Here is a 15,525-nt window from a genome sequence, read left to right as displayed (position 1 = left end):
CATGAATCAACATCAGTCTTCTTCATTAGCATTTAAACCTGTAAAACCTGTGAAAATAAGCTTGATTTCTTTTAAAAACACAAAAAAAGAAATAAAATGAGTAACCTCAACAACAAAAATCCCTTAACCCCCCCCCCCCAAAAAAAAAGGTGAGGAGCAACTGGTCCAAAAGGGGAGGGGATTATTAGACATGATCAAAAAACAAGGGGAAATGTCCATAGAAATATATTTATAATTCTCTTATCATATATTTCAAATTATGTTGCAGAAAAAAACATTTTTGTAGCACTTTCTTGAGGTCATTTTCTTTCTGTTTTTGTTTGTTTTTTAATTTTTTTTCCTCACTCTTTTTGTGCTTATTTTTAGATAATTTTCTTGTAACTTCTTATTACTTTCTTGCTAATTTTGGGGACATTTGTTGTTAAGTTGCTTGTCGCCCTCCCATGTTTTTTTTTAAAAAAAAATGAATCCAGTTTGCTCAGATATCAAAGGGTTAAAAGTTTCCAGTCTACTTGGCTTTTATCTGAATCTCTAATGGGAAGTAAAACTCTGTTGTCACACTGCTGGCTTTGTTTGCATATAGTCTTATAATGATGTTGCTTCTGAGTGAGATGTCTCAACGCATTTCAAGATTTATAATGTTTGGTAGACTTGAATGACGAAAGGCAAGCAGAGTTTCTCAAAAGCGATTCCCATCCACGGATCAAAAATTATAATGAATGACGTATTGTACCGATACTGCAGGAAGCATTATAGATACAAAGAGTCCTAGTCAGACACTGAATCTCTCCAGGGGCAGCAAGGGCAGCCTGTCAGCCAGCTGCATGAGAGGCTTAATCTTCAATCTGCCTTCGGAACGTTTCGCGAGGGTCAGAGATTACAACACCCTGTGATCATCACCACATAATGCATACATTCTCATTCTGTCAGAGCTTGGTAAACACTGGCTGACTTACTGAGCACCAGGACGACAGATAGGATTCACAAGCTGACAAATGAGTAGCAGACAGAAGAGGAAGAAGCGTCAAAAGCAAATGTTTTAATCTTAACTTTACTGAAAAACAATGTTTTTATTTCAACCAGAAAAACTCCCTAATTATACATCTGTTTTTCATTCTGAGATAATATATATGCTGTGGCTAAAAACAGTAACGAGATTGTTATTTGTCATAATGGTTCTGCTCATGCACAGCACTATTTATCTTTGATATTACTGTAATATAAGAGAAACATAGCTCCACCAATGTGAACAACATATGCAAAGCGCTCCTTATAGCTGTGCATTGCAGACCAGGTGAAGCTGCTCCCTGTACCATGCAGCCACACCTCCCTCCCTCCCCCCGTCCCCCTCGTCCCCACATTAACATTCATGGACCCAGTGGAGTGTGGCGAGCCGCGTACATCGAGCCAACGTCGAGATGCAGGGATGAGGGGGGAGAGGGAGGAAGAGAGAGCCCCCCCTTCCATCCTCCACAATAGGCTGTTAGAAGAAGGGGAGGCTTAGGGTGTGGTGGTGAAGGTTGCCCAGTATGGCATTATGGGAAAGGTCAGCAACCAAGGTGCTGCTATGTCTTTGACCATAGATCACAATTATTACTGTAGGTCATTGACAAGTATGGAAATTAGAGGAGCAGTGACAGGCCCACGTGGCATGCTGGAAGAGTGGGCGAGGCCGGAGCAGCAAGAGGTTGCTGTCATCTGTTACTGTGTGTCAGTAAAAGTCTAGTTTTCAGCCATGCTAGCAGAATGGCTCCAAACGGGGAGTAAAATTGTGTTTACTTGGATAGCCAAGGCATGACTCGCCTTACACTCTCTCTGACTGGTTAGTACTCACTGCCTTCATTGGTTGGATTGGTTAGATGTAGAATGAGGAAAAGAAGGGCAGGTTATGCGTTCACTATACTAAGATGTGCAAATTCAACATGTTCTCATCCCAATTTGTCACATGGTGCAGCTCTGTCAGTGATCTTCTGCATCTACTTGTGATGTTTTAAGTATCCCTCTGCGTCCGCTTTTTATGTTCCGGGATGCCACTACTGTGTTGTCATCAAATGCACATGATGGGATACCGTCATGGTAGGAGCGAGATGATGGGCGCAGAAGTCAGTTTTTTGTGGGACCCACCTGCACTATAAGCACATTTGTGCACTTTATAAGACACTTTAGTTACCGGCAGCATTATTACCTGACGCTGTCCTTCAGTATTTCATGCGCATGTGACCAGTTTAGTTTGGCTGTATTCTCAAGTGACGCCATCTGTGCACGTTGCATGTGGACACGCCCAATGCCATCCGACTGTCCAGCTTTGTATAATAACAATGCCACCGGTACTGTCTGTGTACGTTCTCATCTGACGCCGTCCGTCCATGTTCTGATTGGACATGGAAGGTAGCTTTTGGCACTGACAGAGCAGTGCTATTTGATGAGTTCTGAGCAAGAGCCGGCTTGCAAATTTGCAGATTTTTAAAGAGACCTGGATACAGCATTTGAGGAGGGAACCCATTTATTGCTATAAAATTGCTCATTGGCACATGAAGCCAGAATTGAGGTCTCCACTTGAGTCCGATTCAATCACTTCTTGTTCTTCATCAAAATAGGCAGCACAAACCCTACGAATTGGCAAATGCGAAAAATTTAGGTTTCAAGAGCACTCAGACTTTCAACATGCTTATCTGGTACATGCCCAACACTAAAAAGAATAATTCAAAAATTTGTTAGTTTATTTCCACCATTTGAAAGCAAGGATGATGCACTCCGTAGTTACTATTGCCAGTTTGAGTTTAAAAAGTTGTTTACTTCCAAGTACAAATGATGGACACTCATATTACATACTAACTATCATACTATTATGGTGCAAAGCTTGATTTCTTTCCCATGTAGCATGTCAAGATAGAAACACTGACTGACTGATGGCTGCGCTGTGGAACATGCACTCTGCGACACACTCATGCACAGAAAACTCATTATAAGTTGTGGTATGCACAGAGGTGCTGACTAAAAGAGTTTAGCTGAATGCAAACATCAGTCCAGCAGTGGCCCATTTTGAGAGGTGCGCCACATTAAAATGCATGCATTAGAGGCATAGCGGTGGAGCGTGGAAAGCCAACTCCCTGTGGAAATGTTGGTTTGCTGCTCCTCATAGGGCCTGTGGAAGGGTTTATTTGTGACCAGCGTCCTCTGGCTCTGAAGGACAAAGGCAGCCGACCAGGGAAATCATTGCGCTTGACAACATCGCATACAGTAGTGTCATCTGACAGCGTTGGTTTGAAACATTTAAATCAGACTGATGAAGATGTTGAAGTTCTCAGGAAGGGTGCGACCTCCAGAGGGGTGATGGAGCGAGTAAGGGAGACAGCAGTATTGCTGAGCAGGGTTCTATTTTAGTATTCTGTTGCAAAAACTGCTTTCTCTTTGTGATGTGTTGAATAATCTGCAACATATATATGTTATAGAGCAGCACGTGAATACAATTAAAAAACACCAACATCTGCAAACAACAACAAAAACAACAAAACAAAAACTGTATAAGCAGACAAAGACAAAAACAGAAAAAGAAAAAATAGGACATTGATGGTAACACAGACCAAAAAAAGAAAAAAAAAGACATACATTATCACATGAGTTACAGGTAATTGACATATGACATTGTGATACAGTTAACCATTAACCATTTAATTCAATACTCCAATCAGATTATTGACTGGTTGCCAGATTTTCTGGAACAGTTTATCCCTGTTTTAGAAAGTAAATATCACTTTCTTTCTTACTTTATATACAACATTTGGTAATTCCTTCAGCTACATATCAAATGTTGGGGGCTTCTCAGGAACAACAATTTCTGGTACAGTGTTGAGCAAGAGCTCTGCAGCCAGCAGTGGTGAAACAGTTTATTTGATAAGAGTAAGATTCTTTTTGTTCAACAAGAAACAGCCCCATAATCGCCATCGTGAAACACACCAGACTCCTTTAAATTAACAGTGCTTTTATCATCATAAAACACACTTCATTCAGGGTCGACAGAAGAAAAGTAAAACTCGTAAAAGCTGTCTTGGTTTTCATCTTTCCACTGATTCAACAATCACCAATCTTTGTTTGGTTGAAATAAACCTAACCTGGCTCAAATGATGTTTATTTTTAATGGATTCTGGTAGGTTTGGTGACAGTGATTTCAGAGTTGTTTCTAGTTAAACAAAAGGGAGCTTACTCTTTAACATAAAGGTGTATCTCTGTAGGGATCCTTTTGATTAGAGTTGTCAGACTGTATCAATGTGAGCCGCTCAGAGGCCAAAACAAACAATTATAGTGGATGTAAACTCACAGTGCTCAAGTGCCAGTATTGCAGCCAGTTTCGCTGCTGCTGGCTTCAACACTTTCATTAAATATAAGGGCGATTCAAAAAAATGTTGTTTCCATTGATCAGTTAGACACAAAAATATGGGAAATTAGGGTTGAGGTTACCCTGTAAGCTACTGGAGCAAACATATTCCCTTCACTTACTGCTTTAAACGGTTGCTGCTTATAGCTAAATCAAACTGAAAAATGCAGCTTTCACCTGACAGTCTCTATCAAACGCTAAATCAAAATTTGCTGTATTTACCCCGATGGCTCTGAGAAAAAGATCACATGAGCACAAAGCAGAAAAGACTTTGCAGAAACACTAAAGCTAATGAATGTCCCTCCATCCTCGCCTCCTCCCTGGCTGTCAACCCCATTACACACACATATGCACACACACACACGCGCGCGCACACACACACACACACACACACACACACACACACACATTTTGCAGAGCCTTTTCACACCAGAACATTACACGCTTGATTGCAAATGAGAGAAGCAGCAACCTTCTGCATGTCTGTGTCATGTCTTTGTCTCAGTCTTCCTATAAACGGCAATTACAACACACACAATGATGTGAAGGAATTCAGCGTGGAGAATGTGTTGCTTTGTGCAAAATAAATTGGGGAACAAATACCTCTTCATGACCTGATGTGGCGTGATGTTTTAGATGATTATATTTCATGTTGTTTTTTGGATCCTGATCAATGTCAATCACTTTAATTTCAACTATGTCAATAATAATACCAAGCTCTGTCAGGTTAGATCATAGAATAACTGAAACTATGTCTGATTTTAACACACATATATAGGCATATTGTACTCTAAAAATAAACAGCAAGTGATTAAAATCTTAACAAGCACATCTGCCTGGACTTTTGTGAGTGTATGACTTGTCAATATCTATAACACGCTGAAATCTTCCTAGCACTTGGCCTTGCAGATTAAGCACAGCAGGAGAAAGAAAGTAGGTGGGGAACACTCATGATTCTGTCCTCTTCAACTTTAATCAAAAGTACACTGACGTGCTGCAGCCCCCTCCCTTCTCTTTCATAATAATGGGCCGCTAAAAATTCAGGAGGCAGGCTCCACATCAATCACTCGCCAGATTTGAGTCCAATGCAATAAATATGTAAATGAGGGGAAGCCAATGTCTCATAGCTTTGAGATCAGCACAGGGAGGAGGGGGAGAAAAAAAGGGAAAAACTGTATTAATTGCCCATGGCCAGAGGAATCCTATTACTGTGGGCATTGATTATAAAATTGTATGTGTGAATGATTTTCATGCAGAAAGTGGACGACAAAGCCTAGAGCGAAAAAAAAAGTGGAGAAAGAGTGGAATTAGCGAATAGGGCCACATTTTGCAAGCGGCAGCATCGGCGAAAAGGCCAAATCTGAGTTCAAATACGAATCAGATTAGAAAATGAAAAAAGGATTTCCATCTCAAATGACAATAATGTATTATCCGTTTATAATATTTATCCGATTGTTTAAGTGTATTTACTTACATTCAAGATTTCTTTTATTGAGTTTCAAGTGTTTGAGCTCTTAAGGCAACCGAAGAAAATGGGACATGGGCGATCATTCTTTCTTTTATTCGACTGCAAAGTCCATCAGTGTGGCGCGATAATGGACTTTCCTCTGTGAGAGAGTTGATATTCCACTTTACATCATGATGGAGGATTGACAGAGAGGTCATAAAAAGTCTTCATATGCAGAGCTTTAATGTATTATGCTCACGTAATCAACTGAGCAAAGTGACTGACAGCAGACAACATTTTAAATTGATGATAAATATAAAGTCATGTTTTGGAAAGAAAACCACATGCTGTCATATTCTCTTAGCCATGGGCAATCCGTAGCCCTCGGGTGCAACTTCTTCCACAGCGCCACGCAGTAACTCGCCACCTCCAGTAACCACGGTGAGTAGCAGGCGGCAGAGGGGAAGGAGTAGGAGTATGACATGAACTTCTGGCAGATGCCGCCTATGCAGATACAAGTTCTCTGTGTCTGCTATTTATGTTCTGGGATACCGCTAGCTTGATGTTAACATAAGCACATGATGGTATTATGCTGCACATGGTTATGTTAAGGCAACAAAAACACATGGCAACTAACTCCGGGATGTCAGCAAAAGTACATGCTGGTATGGATGGTTAGGATTAGTCAACAACGGCATTGATGGCTAGGTTTGGACAAGGGCACATGGTTACTTGTAGAGAAAACAGTCCATCACATTCAGATTGTAACCAAACACTGGACTCCTGCATGAAATTTGTTGGACCCACCCAACCTATAGGCCTATGGACCTTTGTGCTCTTTATATTATGCTGCACTGGCAGTTTTTCAACATAACCCTGTCCAGTGGTGTATGATGCATGTATATGACGGGTTCCATCCGACTATGTCCTCAAGTGATGTCGCTCATCTGTTTATCATGCGTCTGCGGCAGTTTAATAACACTGCGAACGGTTCTTCCACGTTCTCAGATGACGTCAGTCATATCATGTGGATGCAAAAGGTGGCTTTTGGCATCAGGATCTTACGCTACAAGTGACAATATTTGACAACTTCGGAATGAGAACAGGCTTCTGTATAAACCCAGCAGGAGCAGCAGGAGCCCCTCTTAAAAAATGCTTTGCTTTTTGGGTGGGAATGCTCTTCCAGGTCGGCAGTTTTCAAGGCAGTTCCTGCATAGTGGTGTGGAAGCAGCTTAAGAGGTAACCTTGGGCTAACTAGCACCTTTTCACACACACTCAGGGTTAAACTAAGCCTAGGGCTGTATGATTCACACTGTACTTCTACAAGCCTCTGGGTTAAATGTCATACAGAACAAATAACTAATGTTACAATTTCAAAAATTCTATTATTTACTCAGCCCTGTTTACTTTTTGCACATTTAGATCCATTTTCAGGTGATAACCCTGCAAATTTTGGGCTAATTTGGCTAAGGCCAACAAGCCATGGATTAAAATTGGGGAATGTGTCACAATTGTGCCATTGTGAGCACTGTCTTAACTCCAGACACACAGCTCCCTTAGACTAATAAGAGACTAACTGCCAGCAACTGACCAAATAGCTGTCAGCCAAGTCAAGTGTCAGGCCATTTTAGTCAAAGTGTCCTTTTGGCTGAAAGTTATAGTCAGCTGATGAGCACTCAGCCGGATACATTTGTTTTTTCACTTCTGGATGATCAATCACTTGCTTGACAAAAACTCTCATATTTGGATGTATAATACATACAAATACAAATATAGCCAACTTTTGGACACTGGCAAAATAAAGCTATGTAGAAAACACACCTCAGAGGACAGATTATAGTGCATGGTTTATCCAACAGCCACCATAATCACTGTCAGATAGATTCAAATTGATTTGCTGGCCTCATGTTTGACATGCAAATCTGTCTCTTAATCACGGCATTTTGCTCAGATAAACAGGGATTAGGTTGATTAACAGCATAGCATTAAATCCAAGCATTTCAACAGTGCAGGCTTCTGACATAAGGCTTTCATTAAAATAATAGGACAATATATACTTTAAAAAAAATTCATTTTTGTATTTTTGATGGATAATTTGTTTAAGATTGTTGTGATCTTAGGCTCCATTAACATATAACAGTTAATTGGGCCACAATTAAGTACCTACTCTGAGGCAGGGACTTGTTTCGCCCCAGTACGAGTTCTCAAAAATTTTCCTATATGGGGGTGGTTCCAGACACACACCAACTGGCAAGACCCCATAAGACCTCATTCCTGCAGTGGGAATGGGTCTATAGCCTCACCTAGCTAGTTAAGGGACACACTTATATTTGAAGTATTACAGTACTCCAGTTTGTTTCATGTTTACTAAAACCTCCAGTGCCTAAGCATTTCAGGAAATAACTTAATTACTCAGTGTATTTTATTTTTCTGATTACCACTTTATAGAAAACAGATGAGGTCCTGGCTAAGAGCCACAGACAAATAAAGGGAATTTGTAAAGTGTGAGATGGACTTACTCAATATTCTTTTCATTTGATTTGTTGACAGTAACAAAAATATAGAATATTGACAGCTTTATCCTTTATTTGACCTCCTATGAGTGTCTGGTGTTTGTTGAGGCTCACAGGGAAGCTTGCTGAGGCTTCATTCACGGGTATCAGCTGACTAGTCCAACATCATTTCTCTCCTTTGATCAAGTTTCTGCTCCTTCAGCCTCCTGCTTAACTGCTCACTAGCTCCAAATTTAGCATTTGTCCTCCTCTGTGCTGCTCTCACCTTTCCCCCAAACTCTATAATATTCACTCTGTCATCAGTCTCCTCCTCAACAGAGACGCGTCTAGGTATGACTTAACATTTCAGACGAGCTCCTGAAAAATACCAAAAAAAAGAATATTTTTTGCAGGACATAAACACACACATGCACACAAAACACATCCATTTGGTATAGTGCATTGATAATTTCCCTCTGAAATGTCTCTTGTGTTAATCAAATTACTTTTTGTTTGCTCTTAACATTACCATGAACTCATTAGCATAAATCAAGAAGAAAACGGGCAAATAAACTGTGACTGCCGGCTCCAAATAGCATTTAAATTTTTATGGCGTTGAGTGTTCTTCCCTCACAGCAGAAATCAGGTACTTTATAAACTCAACAGCTCACTAGCATTTTGCAAAGTGATCCAAAAGGAATGCTGACAGATTGCTGCAGGATCTGAAAGATTATTGATTGCTGGCTAGATGTTTCTGTGGATTAGCCAACATCGTCAGTAACACCAGAAAGCAGCCTTGAGTTTTGTTTACTGTGCTGCAGCAGACAGATAGAGTAACTGTTTTTAAAGTGAACTTGCAGATCTCTTGATTCATATATGCTTGAATTTGATTTAAAAGTCTTAAATGTCCTGGAGTTCCCTTGTAGCTCACTGGGTAGAGTGTGCACTATTAGAGCTGGATCTTTACTGCAGCAGCTGAGGTATGAATGTGGGCACTTTGCTGCATCACCCTCTCTCTCTTGTCTCTCTCTGTCACTATCAATAAAGCAGAAACACTGAATGAAAAGAATCTTTGAAAAAATGAAATCTTACATGATCTTGTGAAGGTGATTATAATATTTGACTTCTAGATATAAAAGTATATCATTTAGCAATTTGTAACAATAGAAAATACTCACAGCTATCAAGCACTGGTCATAAAAAAATGTGATTTTATATCTCACTTGTGTTCAATGAAACTATGGAGAAATTTCCTCTCTTCTATGAGATAACCAATCATCAATACCAAGTCGTCATTATAGAGATATGTAGCTATAGTCAGTGCCTTTTCCATTCAAAGTGGCCTGGAAGGGCTGAGGTGTTTTTTTTTTTGAATGCTGTGGGGGACAATAAATGAGGTCTCTGTGGTTCTCAGGAAATTTTGAGCATCAAACACCTACTTTCATGCATTCTGGTGAATGTTTATGCACCAATTTGTGCCTTTTTGTCATCATTTTTTTTTGCCCCACAAAAAAGGGGTGATCAATAGTAATTATAAGTAAGCAAGCCTAAGTATATATGTATATTTATTTAGATAACTAAGTACCGCGAATGTTTTCATCGGATTTGAGACATGGATGATAATGACACTGTCAGGTTTGGAAATACATTTGTTTCCTAAAGGGATCCCCTAAAATCGTGACCAAAAACTATGTGTGCCTTAGACATATTAACAAATCCCTGTTCATTATACATTTACAAACTCACGAATCACTCATATTTGAAAGAACAATACCCGCCCCCCCCCCCCCCCCAAATGATTAACAACTACAAAAAGATCAATATGTGGTTTATTATACAGTGAATGGTCATAAACATGGGCCTCATAAACTTAATTGGAACAATCAAGTGTGTCTCATTAAAAGCATTGCTGCTGCTGGCAGTGTATGAGACCATCAATGTGAATAAATTTGGCACTTTGATCCATTAAGACAAAACCAGTCTCAGATCATCGGCACTGTTTTTACTATGAACATAGAAATAGAAGAATTAGTGAACACTTAAAAAGTGCAGAGTTTTGCTGTGCATTCATTTGGCAATGGTTTATTTCTGTTGTTTTTAAATGAGGACATAGTACAAAATAGCACAGTGAGCGAGCACATAAATAGAACGACTACAAAAGTTTGGTTTGTTTGCATTTAACGTTACGTCCGTCGGTTTTTGACAATGCAGATATTCAAACCCCTGAACACTGGAGCTTTACGTAAACAGCTGACTGTTATACTGTTGTCCATTATTCTGTGTCATGTTTAAGTCAAACCATTTTCTGTTATAAAATTTTCAGATCTATAAAGATATCCTTTTGAAGGCAAACATGTGTTGACAATGAAATAATAATAATTAAAAAATAAATGTCCAACAAAAAAAAAACAAAAAAAAAAAAAAAAAAAAAAATGTTTCCACCGTCCTGAGAGAGGTATTTGGTCCAATGCACTGAACGTCACAATCATATTCTGCTTTTAAACAATAAAATTATGTATCACACATGAACAAATGGATCAGTAAGCGCTGAGAGGAGATTAAAAATAGAATCATGCACCTTCACATTTAGAATATCTTAAGAATGTTTAATGCTCAATATGTGGCAGGAAAGGTTTTGCAACCTGTGAAAAACCACTTTCTGCAGCACATAAATGTGTTTGTTTATTGCTTGATCAATGAGGCCCAGCATTGTGAATATATTAACGAGTCAAATTCACATTAAAACAATCTATTGATTGGCTAGTCAATAAACAATTATACCAACATACAAATATAGAGATTTATAAATAGTTAAATAGAGTTTAACAGAAATGCAAGCAAATAAATAAATAAATAGACAAATAAATAAATAAGTGTGCATTTAAATAAATGAACAAATTAATAAAAGCATTGATTTGCCTTCAAAAATCCAGGTGTTCCTTGTGGATCACCACACAGTGCCTTCGCTCATTTCTGAGGAGGGTTTGTGACAGCTGGTTGGTGTATCCGTTGTCACTGAGGGACACAGTCGTGTAGGGCGTGCTGGGGCCACACATCTCACTGGAGATGCTGTGCATGGAGCCCGGCATGTTGGGCTCAGGGCTGGGTGAGTCCGCAGGGTGGTGAGATGTGTCAGAGAAACAATGCACCTCTCCAGACAGTGGTGCCCCGGATGGTGGTGGTCTATTGCTCCTAATGGGGTGCCAGCAGGGACAGAGGAGGGCACAAAGCCCAAGTCGGCTGGAGTCTGAGCTTGGGATGATGGTGGGCCCTGGTAGTACTCATAATTCCCTCCTGAGCCATAGTATTCACCTGGATAATCTGCAGTCATACAAAGATCTGGATTAGTGAATGTATCAGAATTTAAAGAATAATTTAAATATTAAGAACATATTTTTTTTTTGTTTATCTTTTATTGTATTACTTTGATTTATTTATTTTTGTATTTTTTATTTATTTATTTGTATTGTTTTAGTCAAATCAACAGACCTAAAAAAAGGGGGGGGGGGGGGGCATAGATTGACTTAAATCAGCCTGAAGAAACACATTTAATTAATATTTTGGCAAACCACTTTATCAAAAGACTATCTACTTTTACTTAAACATTAAGAAAAGGATTAATCCTACATGCACCACAACACACACAGCTCACCTCCATAATAAGAGAAATGTCCAAGCTCTTCTGCCTCCAGTCTCTCTCCCAGCGCCCTCATCCTCCGCTGGCCGCGGAAGAAGACATGTCTCCGCCGCTCAGAGCGCTCCAGTTGCTTCATGCGTCTCTCTTTGGATCTCCGATTTTGGAACCAAACCTTTCGGGACAAAGTGAGGGAAAATTTGACTGGATGAGCAGAACAGATGACACAAGCAGGATATGCTACTGCACGGAAAGACGTAATCTGCTTATGCCCCGCATGCAGGCCGCGTAAATATCATTTGCATGCGTAAAAAATGGAATATTTCGATAGAATAAAGATCGAAATCAGAGAATCTGCACAACCACTGTAAGTTCATTCTTGTAATATCATCATTCACTTCTTGCAACAAAAAAGTAAAAAATACGGTTCACATCAAAAATAGGCTGTTTTGAAGTTGGAATAAGGATTTTATAGATGCGTAAAAGCACATGTTTGGCATGCAAGCTGGTGGCTTATGGAAACACTTTTAATGCATTTCGATATTGAAAATGTACCAAGAAATTTCATCAAGGGAGCTTTTTAAAAAAAAATGTCCATGGACATAAGTGCTAAGTGAGCCCTGCTTTTAAGGGTTTTAGCAGCGCAAAGGGAGTAAAGATTAAGGGACACAATTGGTTTGGAAACCCTATCTTACAAAAAAATCAGCAGAGCATTAAAGACAAATTCCCTAAGGGTGTCTGCAAACCGTGTTTGTCAAAAAAAAAGCTCTTTCGGGCGTTTTGGTAAATGTACACTCCTGTGTTGTCCTTGTAACACCGTGTAACCTGTTTGAGCACCGCAGACTGTCCCCATATTTAAGAAGAACTGAGGTGTCCGATAATGGATGTAGATGGATCAAACGGTGCAGCAAATACACTCTCGGTGTCAACTCTTTTTTTATTCGTTTATTTATTTTTTTACCTGGATGACTCTCATGGTGAGGCCCGAAGCCCGTCTCGCGTGACAGCTGCTCCCTGATGTGCCTCGTGGGTTTTGGCGTGGCCGCGAAAGCCGCTTTCAGGGTCTCCAGCTGCTTGGCTTTGATGGTGGTCCGAGAGGCCCGCGTCGTTTCCCGACGGCGCTCTGCTCGTCGTTCTCGTTGTTGTTATCCTTATCGATAAATGTCCCGTTTCGGAGTCCTTCCCGTCGTCCTGCGGGTCCTGGGAGTCTGGAGACAGACTCGGGTCGCTGCACGTCGTGACTAGCAAAGAGGAACATAATATGTAATATGCTAGCACGAGCATATGACATTCAAAATCCGCAAAACCTCATGGAAAAACATTGGCATTTTAAAACAAGTTACTATTAAAGCAGCAAAAATAAATTAGTGTCATTATTTTTAGAATAGTCCATTTTGACGGTATAAATAAAATTCACCAGCCAATTTAGACTGAATAATATTTTGAATAGAAATGCTGCTTATAATAATAATAATAATAATAATAATAATAATAATAATAATAATAATAATAATAAATAATATTAATACACAACTATGTATTTCATCTACCGTAAAAAAAAAACTTTATGGCTTGATTAGTCACCTGAGAGAAGGATTGTATCCTTCCCATTGTTGTTCTGATAGTCCTCCTTACAGACAAACTTGAATTCGTCCAGGATGTACAGTTCCTCTCCCGTGGACAGCTGTTTGTTACACATTACGCAGGTGAAACAGTTCAGGTGAAACACTTTGCTCTTGGCCCTACGGACAAGATCACTGGGTAAAATCCCCTGGGCGCAACCGTCACACTTGGTCCCAAATCTCCTGTTGAGGAAGGAAAGCAGCAGTCAGAGGGAAAGTTTCACGTAGTAATAGCAGCCTAATGCATGAGATGTTATTTTAAGGCTTAAGTTTAGATAATTAAATTAATCATGCGTTCACAACACTGACTTTAATTCTACCTCAGGATAATAGTCCCAATAGTAGGATGATAGTATTTCAATTCAACTGTAGAAACAATGTCTAATGATATCTAGCCCCAAATAAGCAAAATGTATTGAAGAATATAATGAATATAATATAGTAAATTGCTATATTATCTCATTTTGAGTGCAACATTGCAAGTGCAAGGATTAGGCCTGTTTGTAGTAGGCTGATATACATTTTTATAGAGAAAAAAAAGAGATCGAATTTTTCACAACAAATTCTCATAAAATAAAAAAAAGAGTCAAATTAGAAAATATCTATTTTTCATTCATTTTTTTATATTTGACTCTAAAAGCCAACCAGATGGCTAACAAAAACAAAATAAAAATAATAGATAAAATAAAATAAAAATAAAATAGTGCAACACGAATACACTGTAAACAAAGACGGTTCATTTAACTCTTGACAGAACATGGTCCAGTAGTTTAAACACAGGCCCCACAGCGTTTGATTATCATCCATAATTTAAGCATTTTTCTCTTTTTGTCAAATTGTTTTATATTATCTCACAAATGTTAAATAAACCACTGCATTTTCTAATTTTTCAAAATTTATAATAAGCCACAGACATGTTAAATTCTTACCTAAAGAAGTCATTCTTACAATACAGCCTCCCCTCTCGTGAGAAACACTTCTCAGTCAAAGTGCATTTGCATTCGCAGCACTGGACACATTTGATGTGCCACGGTCTGTCCAAAACTTTGAGCAGGAACCTATCAAGAATAGGCTTCTCACAGCTGGAACAGTGAAGCATTGTCTGGACTTATTCCCAGCCCAGTGTCTGGGTCTGTGTGGGGTTTATACTATTTTCTCTCCCCAACGTCCCAGTCACACCTCGGTGTTTGATCCTGGAAATCCAATGTATCCAAATTAATCGGAATAATTACATCACCATCCTACGAGGATAAATGCAGCTCTTCTGTTCCACGGGACAACAATCCACATGTGGCCAACTGCTCCAGACGACAGGTTAACTGTTGAGGAAACAGCATTTCTGAAACAAAATTACAGACTGGAGATCATCGCGGGCCCATCAAGATCATCCGGAGTGTGCGCATTTACGCGCAAGCACAGAAAAATAGCCTATACCCACTGCACCATATATCCTGAGTGGTGTCTAAAGTAGAGGAAAATCGCGATGAAATACTGTCAGGACGATCAGCCTTGTCATTTGTGTCCCATTTTGCCTGTGATGAGCTCTCTGTGTGAGAGAAACGCTGTAATGAGCGCACCTCTTTAAAGCTCAGCCTATTGCCTATTAAGGGACCCGTGACGTCACGTCCAGGAGAAACCTATGAGCAGCCTCTTCATTTAACTCCACCACATGTACTTCATTATGTAAAGGAAAGTACAATACTATGTCTATAAAATAAATAAAATAACTAAAGATACAAGGGAAACTTAAAATAAGAGAAAAAAAACATTAAAACGAAATAAGATACAGGGAAAAAAATAAAGTAAGGCAAAATAAAATGAAATAAAACAAGGTACGTGGAAACTAAACCAATAAAATCAAATACAATAAAAAAAATACAAGGGAATAAAATGAAATAAGGTAAAATAAAGTGAAATAATAAAATAAGTCAAATAGACGCAAAACCGAGCAAAGA

At 39.2% G+C, this 15,525-nt stretch overlaps 1 pseudogene; it reads right to left on the bottom strand.

Annotated features, from left to right (window-relative positions):
• Positions 1–11,261: 11,261 nt before the first annotated feature.
• LOC121953027 lies at positions 11,262–14,669 on the bottom strand (annotated as a pseudogene).
• Between the last annotated feature and the right edge of the window lie 856 nt (positions 14,670–15,525).

The sequence above is a fragment of the Plectropomus leopardus genome, chromosome 13, assembly GCF_008729295.1.
Source record: "Plectropomus leopardus isolate mb chromosome 13, YSFRI_Pleo_2.0, whole genome shotgun sequence".
In the NCBI taxonomy this organism is placed as follows: Eukaryota; Metazoa; Chordata; class Actinopteri; order Perciformes; family Serranidae; genus Plectropomus; species Plectropomus leopardus.
Note: the sequence above shows the minus strand (reverse complement) of the source record. Positions and strands in the feature narration are given on the sequence as shown.